At 42.4% G+C, this 22200-nt stretch overlaps 1 pseudogene; it reads right to left on the bottom strand.

The window, feature by feature from the left end:
* Positions 1–10518: 10518 nt before the first annotated feature.
* LOC115533527 (cAMP-dependent protein kinase type I-alpha regulatory subunit pseudogene) lies at positions 10519–11489 on the bottom strand (annotated as a pseudogene).
* Positions 11490–22200: the final 10711 nt, after the last annotated feature.

Below are 22200 nucleotides of genomic sequence, written 5' to 3'. Positions count from 1 at the left end.
ACATTAAATTATATAATATTATACACTATTAGATATAGAGCTCCGGGAGTGCAAACGGCAACAATCCCTTTCTCCTCCATGCTGCGGTTCACCCCGGACGGCACTGCGGGGAACGGTTGGCCGGTTGAACGCTGATTGGCTGTTACGTTACGTCCCTCAGTGGCCACGCTCTTGAACGCTGATTGGCTGTTACGTCACTCAGTGGCCACGCTGAAGAACGCTGATTGGCTGTTACGTTACGTCCCTCAGTGGCCGCGCTCTTGAACACTGATTGGCTGTTATGTTGCGTCACTCAGTGGCCATGCTGTTGAACGCTGATTGGCTCTCATCACAGGGATGTCGTGGCAAAGTTGAAATATTTCAACTCGAGCGAAGCTGCAAAACCACGTCAACGCGCTCGCCCGTGCCGGGCGAAAGCGTCGCGCTGCAAATCAAATCTTGTCGCAGGTTTTCTGTAGTGAAAAATTGGCCCGATTCACGTCTCTACGTTGACGTTGTACTGAATCGTGTCGCACCTTCGCTTTTGGTGTGAACGCACAGATCATGTCATCCCTTCGCGTTTGGTGTGAACGCTCCTTCACTTGTGCGTCAGGCCTGCCATTATATGGCAGTAAGATGTTTAAAAACATAACGTCTTACCTGGGCGAGTGTCGCTGCGGTGTGTGCGTGAGCGTGTGTGTTCTTACCTGCGCGTGTGTGTTCTTACCTGCGCGTGTGTGTTCTTACCTGCGCGTGTGTGTTCTTACCTGCGCGTGTGTGTTCTTACCTGAGCGTGTGTGTTCTTACCTGCGCGTGTGTGTTCTTACCTGCGCGTGTGTGTTCTTACCTGCGAGTGTGTGTTCTTACCTGCGCGTGTGGCGATGGCGGAGCCGTTATGTTTCAAAACATAACCTCTTACCTGGGCTTGTGTGTCGCTGCCTTTGTCTTGACGTGCGGTGTGTGCGCGTGCGTGTGTGTGCAAGCGCGTGTGTGTCTGTGCTGTGCTTCCGTGTATGTTTGTGCGCATGTGCGTGCGTGTGCGGTGTGTATCTGTGTACTTGCGCTGTATGTATGCGTTTGCGTGGGTGTGTGTGAGAGCTGCAGGCTGCTTGGCACGTGCGCCCTGACCAACTTGAGTGACTGGTGCGACAGGCCTGCTATTATATAGAAGTAAGACTAGAGTGTCCGCGTGTGCGTTGCCTGCGCTCAACCTCTAGTTGTTTTTAAACCCATAGCTATAATATGGAAACCCCGGTTGATATTGTATTTAATTTGGGGGTTGTGAGGGCAAGATTAGAGATTATACATTGGCTACCTGACGTGAGAGATGATTTTTTATTGTTAACATAAGAATGCGTCATTGAGATTAAACATCTCTTCAAGTGATCTGGCCAAGAGAGGCAGCAGTAGCCTACAGTCACACATAGCCTACACATAAAACATAAGAAAAATAAAACAACTGATACAGTCGGCAGGGGCGAGGGGGGACTTCAATATCAAAACATTTCGGGAGGCTCAATGTGGTGGATAATGTTTAAAGAAAAATAACGTCTTGCAAAAAAGTGTCTATGATGGACATAAGGCTCAGGTGGGAGAGTGTGTCGACGGCGGGGCTGTTATCTCAATCTTGCCGTTGTTTTGAAACATCTGCATCCGTGCGTGTACAGTGTGTGTATGCACGTGCATGTGTGTGCGTGCGTGTGTGCATGTGTGTGTGGTGTGTGTGTATGCGGTGTCCTGCGCTGCCCTTGTCTTGAAACGTCTGCATCAGCACGCCCGTGTGTGCAGTGTGTGTGCATGTGCGTGTGTGTTCGTGCACGTGCTTGTGGATTGTTTGTGTGTGTGTATGCTGTGTTTATGTGTGTGCGTGCGGTGTATGTGTGCTAACCCTATTATTATCACTAAATCTAACAAAAACAATATTTAACATTATCATTGCTATTAATACAATCAATGATATGATTATTCTGTATTGTAATTCTATTTAGGAGGATATGATTTAGACTCACTGAAGCGCAGGGAGATGAGGAGAATACTCAGCAGTCCGATGCTCACAATGACAGTGATGTGAAACCATAGAGCTGTTCAGGGGTAGGACACATACACACGCACGCACGCACGCACGCACGCACGCACGCACGCACGCACGCACGCACGCACGCACGCACGCACGCACGCACGCACGCACGCACGCACGCACGCACGCACGCACGCACGCACGCACGCACGCACACACACACACACACACACACACACACACACACACACACACGGTCACTTCGGCTAAAATGTTTTATAAACATAAATCTTAAATGTATTTGGAGGAAATCATACTTTTCTGGATCATTGTTTTGGACTGGATTATTTCTTTTAAATTCTGTATAAAGGGGCACCTACCAAATCTTCTCTTCCTGGTCTCCTCCCGGTCCAAAGACGTGTCCTCAGGGTCCTCAGAGAGTCCAGGGTCCGGTTCAGAGATGGTGACCATTGTTACTCTCTGACGGCTTCCACGGCGTCTGGACTTAGCCTTCTTCTTTGCTCTACCAGCTGGAAAAACAACGTCACTTGTTTTCATTCTGACCAATTATCAGCGTGCACTCCGATACCATCAGTGTAAGGAAATGTTTTTCTTCTACTGCACACAGACTCACGAACGCACTCAAGCACACGTACACGCACACAGAGTAATTTTCACACTGATACATTCATACTGCGTGGCTGTCATTCACAGTCCAGACTCACTACGGTCTGCAGAATCCCTCCCCGTCTTGAAGAAACACCCGAAGACATCTACTGAGAACACCTCAGTAAGTGATGACTGGTACTGTGCCTCTCGTGTTTAGAGCACACTTAAGCAGAGCAAGAACTGGTCTCTAGCATACATGTTACCATTCCCTCATTATTGACATATACTCGCTCATAGTTATACAGTAATACACACAGAATCACATACGTACACTACACACACAGTAATGGAGGGGGGACAACATGTGGCCTGCGTGTCACCAGGGTCTTTCACATCGGCCCACACAGAAAATATGAGGACATGTATTGTGGGATAATTTGAGATATGGTCATATTAATGACAAACTTTATAGAATTATGTTAAATTCATAAGTTCACCTGATATCGCTTCAGTTAAATGAGCAGCCATTATTAAAACACAAAATTGTTGATTAAATAAACCATTGTCACTCTAATGTCACGCTGCACTAAAAAGTCATGAAAAAACTAGAGCTGTCAGGCGATTAAAATATTTAATCGTGATTAACCGCATTAATGTCATAGTTAACTCTAATTAATCGCGATTAATCGCAAATTATTTTTCTATGCTAAATATCCCTTGATTTTTTTGTCCCATAATTCTTCTCATTTTAATTCTCTTATCAACATGGTGAAGTGCATCGGCTTGCCTTGTGCAAATGATTTTTTATTGATAACAACATTTGCATATACACTGATCAAAACAGGACGATACAAAAAAAGAGCCTATAGTGCAATTAAACGACTGCTTTGAACAAATGTCATTTGAACATAGCAGTCAGGCTACTGCTTCTTTGTTTTGAGCCAAAGAAAAAAAAAAAAAAAAACTTTTTTTTTTTTTTTATATAAAATAATTGCGTTAATCGTGCGATAAAATTTTTAACGCCGTTAAATTTGGTTTGCGTTAACGCCGTTAATAACACGTATATAACGGACATATAACAGGAAACACACAACTACTTGAGATGCCTATCAGTAGTCCGTAACTCATGGGCGTAATCTCACGTAAGGTAAATGTGAGCTTTTTGTCTCAAACACACACATGTCTTTATTTAGGAGAATAAATCTGTCTATACGGTCACTGGTTCATCAGGTCGGCCTATTTGACTTAAAACTTTTTCTAAAAGTACATTTTAAACGTATGCAGATGAAAATATTTTTTTTTTATTGTAGTATTTATTTTAAATCCTCTCTAAAGGGCACCAACCAGATCCTCTCTTCCTGCGCTCCCTCCGGTCCAAAGACGCGTCCCCAGGTTCCTCAGAGAGTCCAGGGTCCGGTTCAGAGATGGTAGCCATGGTTCCTCCCTGACAGCTTCAGATACGTCTGCTCTCAGAAGTCGGCTCTGATATATCAGCTGGAAAAAACACGTTGCATGTTTTAATTCCGAGCAGTCGTCAGCCTGCAAATCTTATACCATCAGTGTCAGGAAGTGACAGTTGTCATCTTATCAGAGTGAAGACACTCTTATCAGATGTCTTCAGTTGACACACAGACTCACGGACGCATGCAAACACAAAAAATATAATTTTTCATTGGATATAAAGACACAACATACATAGGTATCAGAGACGTGTAGTGAGGCCCGTGGCTGGTGAGGCACTGACCTTTTCAGAGTCAGATTTACAAATATATGAACCCAATTGTTATGTAGTAGAAAAGGCGATTTCTCGTAGCACAGCCACAGAGCCAGTCTTTTCGGCGGTACCACTCGGTTTGAAAAGACAGCGTTACTTTCTGTCCCGTAGTTTGAAGCAACCCGTTACACAGGCAGAGAGGAGGGCACTCCAAAGGGTCATAAAGACAGCTGAGAGGATTACTGGGACCACACTTCCCTCCATGGACTTTATTTACAGTCAGCGCTGTCGGAAAAGGGCAGTGAGAATCATTAGAGACTCCCTCCACCCAGCTCACCCTCTACACAATAACAAACATTGTAAATACAGACTCAGACACAGTAGAGCGGACAGTGTCATCACACACACAACAAGATTCTTCAATAGCTTCTTCCCTGCAGCAGTGCGACTGATGGCATTAACAGAGAACAACTGAAAAATACAATGTGCAATATTGTATTTTGCTTATTTATTTTATTTATTTACTTAAATATATACTCACCACCCTACCCCCACTTCCTACGTGCAACAACGCTGCTACATGTGGTGTCACAGTATGGTTGCACTGCTGAATTCAATTTAATTTAAAATGTATATATATTTTTTAATTGTAATAACTATCTACTGTGGTGCTCTCTGAAATGCAATGCACAACATGCAATTTGTCCTTATCTCAATTTTTAAAACTTTTTTTTTAATATTTTTTATTATTACTATTTATTGTGCTTCTCTCTCTCTCTCTCTCTCTCTCTCTCTCTCTCTCTCTCTCTCTCTCTCTCTCTCTCTCTCTCTCTCTCTCTCTCTCTCTCGCTCTCTCTCGTTTTTTTTTTTATACATTTTTTTGACAATTAGCAGCCAGGGGGTACAGTAATGGCAGACATAAAATACAGACACAAAAAATACAAAATGCAGCATTAAATAAAATAAAAAGATTATAAAGAGCACACGCACTAGTTGTTTTAATAGCTTTCCCATTTCTAGAACATAGATAGTGGATAGTGATTAAAATTAAAAAATATATATACATATTAAATTAAATGGGGGTAGGAAGTGGGGGTAGGGTGGTGAGTATATATTGAAATAAAATACAACATTGCACATTGTATTTTTCAGATGTTCTCTGTTAATGCCATCAGTCGCACTGTTGCAGGGAAGAAGCTATTGAAGAATCTTGTTGTGTGTGTGATGACACTGTCCGCTCTACTGTGTCTGAGTCTGTATTTACAATGTTAGTTATTGAGTAGAGGGTGAGCTGGGTGGAGGGAATCTCCAATGATTCTCACTGCCCTTTTCCGACAGCGCTGACTGTAAATAAAGTCCATGGAGGGAAGTGTGGTCCCAGTAATCCTCTCAGCTGTCTTTATGACCCTTTGGAGTGCCCTCCTCTCTGCCTGTGTAACGGGTTGCTTCAAACTACGGGACAGAAAGTAACGCGGTCTTTTCAAACCGAGTGGTAGGCCTACCGCCGAAAAGACTGGCTGTGTGGCTGTGCTACGAGAAATCGCCTTTTCTACTACATAACAATTGGGTTCATATACCGGTATTTGTAAATCGGACTCTGATAAAGTCAGTGTCTCACCAGCCACGGGCCTCACTACACGTCTCTGATACCTTACGACGGGCGTGTCTTTATATTTAATGAAAAATAATATTTTTTGTGTTTGCATGCGTCCGTGAGTCTGTGTGTCAACTGAAGACATCTGATAAGAGTGTCTTCACTCTGATAAGAGTGTCAACTGTCACTTCCTGACACTGATGATATCAGATTGCAGGCTGAACTCGTCGATTTGAGAATTATGCTCCTTGATTCATCTATGCAATTAAGTATGTTTGTTACAAACTGGAAGAGTTATCTAATAATAATATATTTTACATGATCATCACCTGGCTAACTGGGAAGGGGGATTGTCTCTATTATGCGGTTATGTTTTGCTTTTTTATTTAAATAAGGACATACATGATTTATGTCCATTGTTTGCTTGATAAACCGTTGTGTTATCACGTTGACCCTTTCTGTTAATTTTTTTTTCAAAACCGAGCACATTCTAGACCGTAGTCTAGTAGAAGGGAACTACACCGCACTAAATAAGAAAAAAACCCTCTTAAGTTTGGCAACATGGTGAGAAACCAATAAAGATAATCCAAAAAGCCAAACTGTTTCAACAGCAGCCGTTATGTCATACCATTCGCCCTGGTGATAATGATTCTCTCTCAGTATACTCATTTTCGCTGTTCTGCTAAATTCATGCGTTCCAAACTGTTAATCAGTCAAACACGACTACAGTCTCTCCATTGATGAAAGGTTTAGTCATGATCAGGTGTGACTGACGAGAGAACGGAGCTCTCTGACCAGAGACCAGCCACTGATTGATTTAATTGATTTATAATATGAATTATGATATATTGTATTGGTCTGTATCATAATACATAAGGCAAATAGCAGCCTATAGTTTCCGTCAAATTGAATGCAGAGGCTGACATGAACGGACGAGGACATTGTCGTCATATTGTGAAAAGTAAAATCTGTTGGTACAGACAAACCTACAGACAGCTGCTGGAAACCCTGACATGCCAAGGGATCGTCTTCAACCGTTTGAACGACGCAAGAGATACACAAAACGAGGCATCACTGAACCGCACATACCAACAAACACACATTGCCTTAAAGGAAATTTTAGACCGTTATAATAGCTTGCATTCCACTATCTTTACGTGTTTTATAGATGCTTCCAAGGCATTTGATCGTGTGAATCATCAGAAACTGTTTATTAAGCTGCATCATAGAGGAGTGCCTAAAGTCATTATTAGAATCTTAGTCTACTGGTACGCTCATCAGTCTATGCAGGTGAAATGGGGGGATTCTGTGTCAGAACCTTTCTATGTTGGTAACGGTGTACGCCAAGGTGGAATCCTATCTCCTTTTCTTTTTAATGTGTATATGGATGAATTGTCACAGCAGTTGAATGCATGCAATACAGGATGTGTGATTGGCAATAGTCTCATTAATCACCTTATGTATGCAGATGATTTAGTCATATTTTGCCCATATAGTGCTGGCTTACAACAACTTTTGAAGGTTTGTTCCCAATACAGTGTGGAGTTTGACATTCGATATAATGCAAATAAAAGCAATATTATGATTGTCAGAAGCAAAGAAGACAGGAAATTGGTATTTCCTGATTTCTTTTTATCTGGTACTGCTCTTAAAGTGTGTGATGATGTGAAGTATTTAGACCACCATTTTGTTAATGATTTGTCAGATGATAAAGACATCAACAGACAATGCCGTAAGATGTATGGTCAAGCCAATATGCTTGCACGTAAATTTAACATGTGTTCAACTGCTGTAAAGGTCGCGCTATTTAGAGCATTCTGTACCCCATTATATACTGCCCATTTGTGGCGTGTTTACAGAAAAAGCAATATGAAAAAACTAACTGTGGCTTATAATGACGGAATGCGGATGCTTCTCAGAATACCGAGATGGTCTAGTGCTAGTCAAATGTTTGTAAATGTTGGTGTGCCTACCTGTCATGCTTTAATTAGGAATTTGATGTATCGTTTTATGTGTAGGTTGACGGCATCTGAAAACAGTATTATTCAGGCATTGGTCAAGCCTGGGCTCAGCTCTGTCAGGTTCTCCTCCACACTCTGGAGACATTGGAGGGCATGTTTGTATAGCCTACTGCAAGTGTTGTATGCTGATCTCTTATTTTATGTGTTGTGTTTTATTGTTGTTTTTGTATTGAGTCTATTTTTATACATTGTACTATGGATCTTCATGTGTCCTGAATAAAATCATATATATATATATATATACATCATACATGATTGGACCGTCAGTCGACCAAAGGTCTGGCCTGACCAGGGGTGGACTGGCCGTCTGGCGTACCGGGCATCGTCCCGGTGGGCCGTTGACCCAATGTGGGCCGGTCCGGTCCGCTATGTTTTTTTTTTTTCTCTCTCTCTAAATTCCCTCCAATTGGGCCAGCCAATGGGCAACAGAGGGCTAGCAGTGTGTGGCCAGCATCGACACATATTATTGGTCTATGTTTGTCATTGTCAATCAATCATTGGCTGACTGGCTCAGAGAGCCCTGACAGTGCTGTCAATCACAACAGAAACCAGGGTGGGCTGGACCTCATGGCATGGGCCGGAGTCGTGGGAGTCGGGACGGAGCTGAAAATGGATAAGCGTAAGAAACGCCCGGGTGGCACTGAAAAACTGCGACTCTCTGGAGGTGGAAGCTGCTAAATGTTCAAATTTTACAGACCTATTTGGTGCCGGGGTCAACACCCCAGCTTGTGCTGCCGGGCCGGGAGACGAGCGAGTGGAGGCATATAGTTTTGATAGGCCAATATGTAAAGCGTCTTAGAGTACCATATTAAGCGCTATATAAATTTAATTTATTATTATTATTATTATTATATGCTAAGTAACGTTAGCCTGGGGCTAGCTAGGATACATTTTGAGACATTTTTACATTAAATGTGTTGTGACCTAATTAACTGCATACTTGTGACAACATATTAGCCCAGAGTTGAAGGGCTGTGACTGTTGGTAGTTGTGGTTGATTTTGTTTAAATATGCCGAATTGTGATATTATGGGTTATTATTGTTCAGATGATTTAGTTAAGGTAGCTAACAGCTTCTAACGTCAGCAGTCTCTTATTGCCATAGCATCAGTAAACATTGACATGGACTAATGAGCTGTAAATGGAGATGCAGAATCATGCTGTATTGTAAATACAGATGAGATACTTTGAATTTTAGCACAAAATACAAGTAAACCTATAGGAAATAATTTGTTTAATTTGCAATATTTGCCATTGAATTTATTGTAATCTTTCAATTAATTGATTGTTTACTGAGGTAATGACTATTACATGTGGTGAGAGGAATGCAATATGTATGTTTAAAGGTTTATGTGAAGAAACATACTATATGTGTGATAAAGTGACAATTGGTAATTCATAAATGTCTCTTTATATTCTCTGCTACCATCATCTCCTGTCAAACAGGTTTTCCTGACCTAATAGAACTTCTTCTTCTTCTTCGAGAGAGAGAGATTCGTCTTGACTTTGCGAGTTTACTATGCAACATGTTTCATCTCAGGTTGAAACAAAGGTTTATTTCCTGGTTGAAGATTTTCATATTGATGATTTTAATTTCAAACATCTGCATTTCTTTTAAGTTCAATGAACAGTTATGCAGGTAGGACTTGGGGCTCTTTTGAGACTTAAGTCATCCTTCATGACAGGTAAATTTGTTCACTAAGTGTCACTACGTCACAAAAAGTCTACATGATATACTTGTCACTCAGTACACAGATACTGAGAACAAGTTCTGTTTGCTGTTTCTTGCAGGTCATGAATTTGGTGAGGAGTGTAGCTGGCTGGCTGCGGACAAGGAAGTAGGGCAATATATATAAATATAACCATAAATAGAGAATTGATATTTTTTGTTTTTATCTATAGCTGTGTGAAAAAGTCTAATGTCTGATATGAGAATGCATATCTGTTCAGACCTGTAATTCATGTCTTAGACTTTTTCTCGCAGCTACAGATAAAAAACATTCAATTCTCTATTTATGTTTTCACAATGACTGAGTCACAGTTGAAACAAATGAGTTTCAGCTCTAATGCTGCTACTGTCTGTAATATGTTTCTATTTAGATTATTTGTCAGGATATCTTGTTATTATTGTCCGAGTCTGGTTTTAACTAATGCTGGGCTTACACCAAAAGATTTTCACATTCACAGACTAAAAACTGCAAGAGAGAATTTAGCGTTGGATCAAGTGTGATATTTATCAAGGATTTTGTAGATATGTAGATATGGGGGTTTGAAATGCAGCGACCACAGGATGTCTGTTAACTTCCTGTTCAGGTTTCATAACTTTCTTGTCAGCAGCACAAGAGACACAAACTTGAAAAAAAAAAAAAAAGAAGCAACAACTGCTATTTGCAGTGCTGTACTATTATTCGGATGTATGTACTTGATTAAATTGTTTTAATAAAGTACATACAGGGTTCTTCCCGTTCGTCTCGTCCCACCTCTAGTGCTGATAATGTAGTAGGCTGGTCTGGACAGAAAATGCCAGGGCTGAATTTTTGTCCCAGTCCACCCCTGGGCCTGACCAATCGCATCCGAGGACACGCAGCTCATGTCTGGTGCGTTTCCGACAGCGGTGAGGCGCGGCGGCGGCGGGGGCTGACCTTTCTGACGTAGGAGGCGGCGTCCTCCTCGTTGTACACCTCGGCGCTGATGGCCCCGCGGCGGCGGCGCCCCCGCACCACGGGGTTCATGGGGGGGAGACCTCCTCCGAGCGGGAGTCCGAGCGGGAGTCCGAGCGGGAGCCCGAGGCCTTCTGCTGCAGCAGCATCTGCATGCTCTCCTCCTGGTGGCGCGGGCCGAGGCCCAGAGGGGAGCGCTCGGTCAGTGGGCGCTTCCATTCCCTCACTCCTTGAGGACTTTTACTGCAGCATTCAATCGTGAAACCTCGGGACTATTTAGACATATGTATGTTTTAAAGGTTACTGTAGATGGTCTGTATTTCTAAGCCATCTAAATCTGTTCTAATGGTCCCGAAAAAAAAGCTTCTAAATCAACATTTTACATGCGTAATATAATATCATTTTTGCCTGTTTCAATATCAGTTGCTAGTCAAATGGTTAATTAAAAATCCAGAAGGTTGGTGAGTCCACGAGGACACTAATATTAAGTTATCCCGCCAAATGATCAAAAACCAAAATCACAGCATACAACTGCAGCAAGTCCAATGTGAGAGCAGCACATCGGTCATTCAGACAACAGCATATAATATCCAATACGAAGGTAACCGACTTCAGAGCAGAGCAGAATGCACACGAGACTCCCAAGATGTCAGCTCATGATTGACACCTCACCTTTTCCAGTCCGTCAAAGTACTCTTTGAGGAAAGCCATTGGCCGGTCTGGCCGCGAGGTGCACAGCTGGACGATGCAGTCCTTCAGCAGCTGCTGGATGTTGTGTTTCTGCACGTACTGCTCGCACTCTCTCATACTCCTCTCTTCATCGCTGCTCATGTTGCCTGATGTCATTGTAGCCTTCTGTCCTGGCGAAGGAATGGAGACAGTGGATGTTAGGATAAAACATTGCATTTCAACATGGTTCAATTTGAGTTGTTTATTTTGGCATCTTCAACCAATATTGACTGTATTGAGTCCTTACCCCACAGCACAGCCACAAAGCCAGTCTTTTCGGCGGTACCACTCTATTTGAAAAGACCGCGTTACTTTCTGTCCCGTAGTTTGAAGCAACCCGTTAAGCTCCGGCATTGGTCTTCCATCATTTATTATCTCCTTTTTGGATTGAAAGTCCAGTTTTGAGAAATGTCTGAGTTTGGCTATTGAATCATTATCTTCCATGTTTGCAGTCAGAAATGTTTTTTTAAATAAACAAACTGATGTGGTGCACTTGACTGCTTAAAAGAAGACAACTATGGAAGCATATTCAAATGGCAATGCAATTGGCAATTCATTATTCAATTTTATAATGTAATTTGTAAATACGTTTTTTAAAGTGTATTTTAATATGCAAAGGGACAATGCAGCTTCAGATAGGTCTGCCCTCAGGAGTCTGCTCTGCTATATCAGCTGGAAAAAACCAATCAATTAAATTTGCTAAAGTTATTACAATAAAAATAGAATAACATTACGTCAAATTCTTTGAGTTCCTTTATTCAAATTGAAAAGCTATAGCGTCCCCATGATTGCAATCCACTTCGCCACGCTGCGTGTGTTGCGATATTCAAATGACATTTCAATCCGCAAAAGGCTTTGCAAAAGATTTGGCAAAACGTTTTCCAAAACGTAATCCAAACGTTTTCCAAAAAGTCAATTTGCAAAGTGGCAAACGTATCAGCCAATCAGTGTCTGGGCGTGAACTACGTCACTTGCTCGTAATTTCCTTGTTCACGTTCGTAGGCTATGTGTCTTGTATTGAACATGTACTGTTTTTGTATTGAACATGATTTGTTTGTTGTATTGTTTGGTTTCTTCAATTACACCTCTAGTCAAGCAAACCAATATTTTATTATAAACCTTATTATTTTATTAGCTAAATGGCATATTCATAAATGTAAATACTCGAATCAGAAACCGCTTTTTGTTGTGTTTGAGAATGAAACAAGGCAATACATGGGGAATATTCTATGTTCTAGAAATGGGAAAGCTATTAAAACACCTAGTGTGTGTGCTCTTTATAATATTTTTATTTAATTTAATGCTGCATTTTGTATTTTTGTGTCTGTATTTTATGTCTGCCATTTCTGTACCCCCTGGCTGCTAATTGTCAATAAAATGTATTAAAAAAATAAATAGAAATAACGTTCGTATGTGTCAGGTCCATGATCACCAATGGAGGAGATTATTGATACGCTCCGAAGTTTGTTTGGCCGATGATGTGGAGAACAATCGTGTTGAAGACACAGATGCAGTAGATAGAGTGCGTGTTCTGGGAGATAGGATAGACGACTTATCCTCACTGGTACGTTTTGAGGCCAGTGTGGTAAACCCAAAGATTTCCCAAGTGCTACAGGCACTGGGTGCGAGACAGTGTTATGGTAGACGATGCTGAACCCAAGAGCAGACAGAGACGATGTTGAAGGGATAAAAAGGGGTTTATTGAACAAGGTGGGTAGCAGGTACGTAGTGGATGAGGGAGCCGGGGGAAGAGCGAGGTGGGCGAGCTGGAGTGAGTGATCCGGGTAACTGCATGCAGAGGAACTAAAGTTAGATGTGGTCCAAAAACAACAAGAGAGACTAGAGTAAGAGAGCGAGGTAGCAAGTAACACTAGAGCCAGGCACATATAGTTATCACGGTAGTGCGTAGTACGATCTGGCGCCGACAGCAGGGAATCCAGGGGTTTATGAAGGGGGTTGATTGGGGATGAAGACCAGGTGAGCATGATTGTAGATGAGGGCCAGGTGTGAGGTGAGACAGACAGGAGGGCTGTTTCCCAATGTCAAGGAAGCATGCTCAACGGCCGCCCTTTTAAAGGAGCATTTCACCGGTGGAGGCATGAATATGTATTGAAATTGGGTCCTATATGTAGTCGAATAATAAAATAAAATTCTAATTTGGTGCCGTCTTGACCGAGAAAAGGCAGAAAGTGACTTTTTGGCGCTTGTGGATTGAAGACAACAACTCCCACCATACACAGCTTCGCTGGCGGCCACTCCCGCTGATCATCTCCGCCTATCGGACACCTCCTTGTTCCATCTACTAATGGAAAAAATCAGCGTGGAGCTTGACCCGACGTCACTGGCAGAGAGTAGTGACGCTTGCACAGAAGCATACGGCCGACATCTTTCTTTATTCTGGGTGGAAATAGTAACATAGTTACGCCATTAAATGCGTTTATGTAAACATTTTTAGCGAGAAATGTGCATTATACTTTCATCTTGTTCGCTCGTTGAATGTGAAGGATGTTTGGTTTGATAGTTATGACGAAGAGGGAACGCTCCATTCACTTGCATGGACAGCGTCTCCGGTTGCTAAGCAACCTCAACGTCTTGGCGGACTATCTGCTGATCAACACTACGAATGCTGGAAACACACCAGACACACCATGTGAAGTTATTTAAACCGATTATTGTTATTTATATCCGAGATTATTTAATCTAACCCGATCTAAACTCTATCATGCACTCAAACATGGCGGCGTTTGGGTTTCCTACCTCGGACTCCTAAATCCAGCGCAGCCACAGGCGCGTTGGCGCGTTGAACCATTTTTGTGACACACAATGATCAAGCGTCAAGTTAGGCACGTTACACGCGTTTGGTGTGGCCGTAGCATTATGCGGTTTCACCCAAAAAATCGGCTTCGTGTGGACGGGGCCAAGAAGGCGAACATCACGTCACCAAGTCACCAAGACAGCGCCAGGCGACTTACGCCACTATCTGCCAATGGATCGTGGATGCCTGGGCTGATATAACAGTCTCAACTGTGGTCCAAGCTTTCACGAAGGCAGGAATAATCACTGAACTGCCAGGCAACAGCAGCGACACTGACTCGGATAATGACGAGAGGGATCCGGGCATGTTGGATGCCGTACTCGCCCAACTGTTCAATTCGGACACACAAGAATTCGAGGGATTCGTAGACGGGGAATGAACTGAAAAGTGAGCTTATTGTTAAGAGATATTGATATTGATCAGATATTGATGAGATATTGTTAATATGCACATTAACGTTTGAACATCGTTACCATGGGAGTGACCGGAGTTGTCAGAACGCTTAATAAAGTTTGACTTTATCTGACTGTTTGTTGACATTCCCTTCAGCACAGCTCGGTCTAGTCGATGCATAACGCAACCCCAGTCAAACGTTTGACTGCAGTATCTTCTATTCTATGCGCCTTATAATCCGGTGCGCCCTATATATGAAAAAAGTGTTGGAGATCGATACGGATCTCTCCAGTCTCTCCAGAAAATAAGGGAATGATGCTAGACCATTCAAAAATATGCGGGGGGTTCTAAAAATACAAAGCTTATGTGAAATGGGTGAAGTTGCCCTTTAAATAATGATTGAGTAATCCATTTTGAGTAATCGACGTTCGGAAGAACGTTCTTACTTAACCACCTCAGATGACGTGAATCAAATGACGTGTCAATAACCTACCGGCCGGGCGGCGTTAATAAATATTATAAATAAATATATAAACGTCACAGTACATCTTCAACCTAAGGATTTGCGGTGATATGTTAAAAACAATTATTAAACAATTATTAAAAGCACTGCTGCTGCGGCTCCCCGTTTAGCGCCATTGCTTCCACTGTTCTTTTGAATAGACGCAGTGCATTCTGGGGCGGTTGAGTACGTCTAGTAAGCTAGCGATGCTTACACAAAATCTTTCCGGAAGTAGAAGACATTTGGATACTACCAGAGCCCGTCTACGTATCATATTAGACATTCTCTGATACTACCTAAAACTCGCTAACTATGTTCTGCTTACTCAATTTGACGTCATAGTTAGTAAGAGTAGTAAGCAAGTAGGTATGGCAAGCCGAATTGACATTTATTAACTAAGTTTGACTATCCGGAATTTACATTGTAGATATCAACAACTTCATTCAAGATATCTGTTACGTAGTTGTGACTAGTCGAAACGACAGTTAGAGATATCTGTGACGTAGTTTTGACTAGTCGAAACGATAGTTAGAGATATCTGTAATTCAGTTTTGACTAGGCGAAACTGAATTACAGATATCTGCAATGACTTCACGAAAAACGACATTCAACTCGTCACACATCTTAAATGACAATTGCAGATATCTGTAATTCAGTTTTGCCTAGGCAGAATGAAAGTTAAAGATATCTCAAACGTCATTTGAGTGTTGGGCATTACGTTTTAGATATCCAGAAATACGTCATTTCCCCTTGTCGCCATAATCAAAGAAGAAGTGGGTTAATTTCCGAATGGAATAAGAAAGGAGCAGTCATGGCGTTGGCTGTGATCGAAAAGATCACGAGAAAATGCCATGAAATTGAACAAGCCCAGACACAGGGGATGTGTGGAGAGAGAGCTGCTCCGCTCCCGCCTAAAGTAAACGGTCCTATAATTTGTCATTACAGATATCTGAAACGTCATTACAGATATCTGAAACGTCATTTAGCCTAGTCAAAACTCGAATTCAAGATATCTTTAATTCAGTTTCGCCTAGGCAGAATGAAAGTTAAAGATATCTACAATTGTAGATATCTCTAATCAAAATTCCTTTCAAGATATCTATAACTTGATATTAGATATCTACAACGTCATTTCGCCTAGTCGTAACTCCAGTTAGAGATATCTACAACGTCATTTTGACTAGTCGTAACTCCAGTTAGAGATATCTACAACTTAATTTCGCCTAGTCAAAACTTAATTTAAGATATCTGAAAAGGGACATGTAGATATCTTGAATTGAGGTGAATTAAAGATATCTTGAACTGGAATTATGACTAGTCAGAATCAAATTGTAGATATCTCAAACTGGAATTACAGATATCTACAATTCAGTTGCAGATATCCGTAATTCACAAAGTGGATATCCGCAACTGAATTGTAGATATCCGCAATGAGAAACCCCATAGACATGAATGGCGAAAATGACGTCATTTCGCCTAGGAGGAATGTCTTTGTGGATATCTGAAATGACAATTGCGGATAGGAGGAATGTAGTTGCGGATATCCGAAATGTTAGTTTTGACTAGGCGAAACTGAATTGCAGATATCTGCAATGTAAATTCCGGATAGTCAAACTGAGTTAATAAATGACAATTCGGCTTGCCATAAGTAGGTGGTTTCGAACACAACCATTGTGTTTGTAGTGGTACATGTACTTTTTAAATAACCATAACTTAACCATAACGGTTTGGTTTATTACAAACGTTATTAACGTGGTTATGATATTGTACCTATTTTAGAACATTATTCTATTTTTCATTATTCTATCAAAAGTATTCAGTGTCATAACTACATCTCTGACGATTATAACAAACCAAACCGTTTGAAAATCGGTTGAAAATGGTTAAGTTATGGTTGTTTAAAAAGTACATGTACCACTACCAACACAATGTTATGGCTGAGCAGCTTACTGTGGTAAGATGGCCGCCAGTGGTGACGTTCGACTCCATTGGCCAGCAGCGCGGACGAAGCATCTAGTTAATATATATATCTATGGGTGAGACTCCTTAGCTGTGTCCCTATTCCTCTACGAATAGTCAAATCTCCTATCCTTTACTTAACCTTTGTGGAAAACGTCATCGGGTCAAGGAGAGATGGAAATGTGCTTCCTTTAAAACAGGAAAAGACAGCGCTGTTTAAAATGAATTCGACTCCACTTTTCCTAACCGACGTCATTGCGCGACGGGGAGTATTGCTGACCTCTAGCGTTTCTATGGTAGAACTACAGTTTTCCGAAGTTGGTCTACAACAGGGGTTCTCAAAGTTTTGACAGCTGAGGGCCAATTTAGGAACCCAAAATTTGACTGAGGGCCGCCAAAGGATAAAAAATGTAGGCGGGTAACGCCGTCAGCATCCCAGTGGTGAAAAAAAACATTGCACCGTGGACCTCTGAGCGAGGTCAAGTGAGGTCTAAATTACAAAACTCACAAAACAAACACACACACACACACACACACACACACACACACACACACACACACACACACACACACACACACACACACACACACACACACAGACACACACACGCAAATATTTTTACAGGTCATTGTTACGGTTGTGTTAATATTGGAATTCATAGCACATCTGTTTCAGAAGAACTATACCCTTCAGTATGAAGATTCTCCAACAAAGTGGAGCACTACCACGTCCTGAGATGTGTTATGTCATGCTGTGGAAGATAACAGTATATCAGTCAGAATTAACTTCCAAAGACTGCAATGAGAGTAGACTGTTTGTACTCGACTACATCATAATTTTGCGTTAACTTTTGCCATTTCATTTTCATGTATATATTCCTTTATATGTATTTGTATGTATCGAGTATACTATTGGAAATTTGAAATAAGTTGCATGTAATTATAACTAATATTTTAAGTGTCTGTTATCGTGGATAAATACGTTAGCTTAAGGCAGTGGCGTCCCTATGCTGTTTTATTCGGGGATAAAGCCTCGGATGTTATTTAATTAGCCCCGAATATGATCTTTGGGGAAAAAATAAAATAAAAATAAAAATATTCATAAACATTTATAAGAAGCCTAGTCATAGTCATAGAAATAGTCATTCTGGCAAGAGAATAAACAACAACCTGTTTACCACCTCAAGTGTATTAACCTATCCCATCCTCAGTCAGATCGAAACGAAAAAAGTCTTCATTCAATTCACCTTACTGTGTGCGCGAGTGAGTGTGTGTTTGTGTGTGTGTGTGTGTGTGTGTGTGTGTGTGTGTGTGTGTGTGTGTGTGTGTGTGTGTGTGTGTGTGTGTGTGTGTGTGTGTGTGTGTGTGTGTGTGTGTGTGTGTGTGTGTGTGTGTGTGTATGCGTAGCCTATATGTGTAAGGTCTGCCTCACTTGTATTCATTTGCAATAACTTGAATTGAACTTTAGACATTTGGGGATAAGCAGCATAGCAGTACGGTAGCTATTTAAAGCTATAATAAACCGTGTATTTCGTTTATTTAGATAAAGCATTATGCAATAGTTTGCATGCACAATAAAGCATATATAAATTTGGCGCGCAGCATTTCCATTTTCCCTAAGCCCCGGATGTTTATGAAACCTAGAAATCCCCACCCAAATCTATTCTCTTGAGTAGAAGCAATAAAAATGCGATATGTGTGGAAGAGAGACGGAAGGAGAGGAGAAAAGGATTAGAGGGGAGAAGGAGAAGAGAGAAGGAGGAGTATTTAGTGACCAGAACTGTATGGAGTGTATCTTTTGTGTGTGTGTGTGTGTGTGTGTGTGTGTGTGTGTGTGTGTGTGTGTGTGTGTGTGTGTGTGTGTGTGTGGGGGGGGGGGGGGTATCTAGTTTGTATCTCTATTAAGTTAATCTTTGGTGTGTGTGTCTATTTGGTGTGTTTATCTTTATGGTGTGTATCTATATGGTGTGTATCTATGGTGTGTGTGTATTGTGGCGTCCCGCCCCCTAAACCTCGGTCCGGACGGACCCGAGGTTTCATCCAGGACGGAATATACTACCGTCATCCACCAGCCGGCGACGGAGAGCGCCCGTTGAACCCCAATCAGCGACATGGGAGACACCTGGCTGGACAGCCAGGAAGACATTTTAAAAGGAGCACCGGGACTGACATTTGGGAGGAACGGGAGCGAGGAAGAAGGAAGCGCTCGGGTCTGCGAGCGACTAGAGGCCCACGGAGGCCCTAGAGACCGTGAGTATAATCTGTCTAAGATGTATGCAATAAATGACGAGTGCGGCTTAAACTTTGCTTGTACCTGGAACCCGGCTCATTGGGGGAGCAGGGTACCACAGTATTTATATGGTGTGTGCGTATATATATGGTTTGTATCTATCGGGTGTGTGTGCATATGGTTTGTATCTATATGTTGTGTGAATCTATATGTGTGTATCTGTGGTGTGTGCGTGCATATAGTGTGAATCTATGTGGTGTGCGTGTGTGTGTTAGGCGATGACTCCAGTTTAACCAGTGAATGAGTCTCTCTGGTCTCTTTGATGAAAGCTTCCTTCTCTCATACACACACACAAACACACTCACTCGCGCACACAGTAAGGTGAATTTAATGAAGACTTTTTTCGTTTTGAAGTTTGAATCTAAATCGGTCAAATCAGACTCATCCCTTTAATTAAAATGAGGGAGGTCATTTAAGATCAAACACAGAGCTGATAGCCTCTCACTGTTACAAAGGCGACCAGAGGGTGCCGAACCTGCATTGAGTTTTACTAATTAGCTCACTAGCCGCAGCTCGCCTGCCAAGTGTTTCTTAATTAGTTAAGATTTTTGGCAGAGATCATTTTACACCAATGAGGACTTATCTATGAATGAATACGTTGATTTGAGGTAGTAAATGACTTAAAATATTACAGTGTCCCTTTAACTCTCATTTGAAATTTGGACCATGAGTAAACTGTTCCTTCCTTCAAAGGTCTATCTTGGATATTTAACTGCAGTTCTGTGAGTATCCCAACTTAACCATGAAGATGAACTGCAAACTGTAAGTCATTAATTTCTCATTACTCTTGGGCACATTGCTGTATTTTGGCTTCCTGGTGGGTTAACCTGTTACCTGAAGGTTGATCTGAGTATTAAGGATGTTTTATTGGTTCATGGGTTACTTAGGTGTTTGGTTTATGTTGGTTTTAATGATTTGTTAAAATGGTTACAGGCTCCAAGTTATTGTTGTAAGATGGAGTAATGGGTTTGGTTCTGATATTTTTAGTCTTCTTTCATTCTACTCTCCTGAGCTCTGCATCTTCATTACATGAGTGTTGCTCTACTGTGAGGGTGTGGTCTGAGTGAGCAGAGGTGCATACTGGGATACAGAGCTGTCTCGAGTCTACAGGTCTGTAGACACGACCCCCTCAGGGGAAACCGAGTGTTTGAGAAACTGTCGTGACGTCAGTTACATGGACTGGAATGTTCTTAAAGATGGAGACAGGGATTCAGAAGGAGAAACACCAGGGGGAGATGAGGGGCTCCTCATCTCAACGACTAAAACACAACTTCAGTCTGACACAGAGAATCATGGAACACATTCAACAGTCCCCTCCAGGCATCGTGACTCCTCAGGAACGGTTTCATTTCCAAGAAGGTCTTATTTGGGGCCATCCCCATATGGATCCTGCTCCTCAAGAGCCCCCCCCCTCCACTGGGTGGTCTTCTGAACAGATGACCTCCTTCCTGTCCTCAGGCTGACTAAAGCTGCACCGTTTGCATCTGTGAAGGCCCCTCATTCAGGAAACCACTGGACTACAAAGACATGACTTCAGAGATGTTGAATCAACCTGGGACACATTTTGGACACGCCAAGCATAATCCATCACCAATGTGGGACGCCACTGAAGAATGCTGTACATAACTTGCGTCTCTGGAGACATTGGTTGTTCTGTTCTGGGTGCCCTGGCAGGAGAGCTGGGGGTGGATGATGGAATGGTATTTGCTATGAGGTTTTTACCCTGCATGATTGTTTGGCCTTTTATGGCTCAGTGGTGTGTGTGTTTGGGTTTGACATGAGATGGAAGATTTTTGAGCATCTCTAGGGTTCTACTGTGTGTGTGTCTCCCACTCACACCTGGCATGGGGTTCTACGTGCCTGTCCTGGGTTCTGTGTGTGTGTGTGTGTGTGTGTGTGTGTGTGTGTGTGTGTGTGTGTGTGTGTGTGTGTGTGTGTGTGTGTGTGTGTGTGTGTGTGTGTCCGGCTTGCTTTGACAGTGATAATGTTCATACGGGGGTCTGTGTGATTGGCTTGGGATATTGGAATGGTCAACTAAATCATACCTGATGGACGGCCACACGTTTACTTAAGGGCCTCCAGTGGACATGAAGAGCCCTGAGCGACGCTCCGGAGCGAGATCCAACACACTGGGCAGGAAGGAGAGTACCCAACTCAAGTGTAAAAGGATGCAAGCGGTGTGTTCAGATCACAAAGAAAAATATGTTTTCAGGAAGAGGTTCTGTGCGAGAGGTTCACGACCGACGCAGAGTTGTCAAACTAGGACTACACCAATCAGGATCATTGGAGGATGGACACCAAAAGGAATTCCACAAGGAGAGTCTGACGTTGGAAAGGGACCTAAAAGGATATTCAAGATGACCTTCAGACCTGTAAGGAGACGGCTCTTCCCACCTGGCTGGATTGATGGAGAGCCCTGTGGATCTTGTCTTGCTCTCAGTTGCACGTCTTCTCAGGCTGAACTGTATTTGTTTCGGACAGGACTAGTTGAACGATTGGTTCCCTTAAATCAGAACCAATCCGGGAACTCCAGCTAGTGCGCTCTTCGAGCTGAAGTTGTGCTCTTCAGCTGAGGAGGTAAGGAAACCTTTACTGGGGCTTCAAGGTGTAAAGAGGAGAATGTTTCAAAGTGTTCCATGGTACTCTGATGAAGACCGTTGTTGTGTTCGACTGGCTGAGAGGAAGAACCCACACATCTTCCTCTTGGCCTTTCTCCTCTGAGAATCCTGGCGCCATCTTGAAGGATATTCCAGCTCATGTAACTGATGTCGCGACAGATTCTCAAACACTTGGTGTCTCCTGAGGGGCGTGTCTATGGACCTGAAGACTTCAGACGGCACTGTATCCCAGCATGCATCTCTGCTCACTCAGACCACACCCCCATGAGTAGTATGCAACACTCTAGTGATGGAGATGTAG

This window comes from Gadus morhua, chromosome 2 (genome assembly GCF_902167405.1).
Source record: "Gadus morhua chromosome 2, gadMor3.0, whole genome shotgun sequence".
Lineage (NCBI taxonomy): Eukaryota > Metazoa > Chordata > Actinopteri > Gadiformes > Gadidae > Gadus > Gadus morhua.
This window is presented reverse-complemented; position numbering and strand designations above follow the sequence as displayed.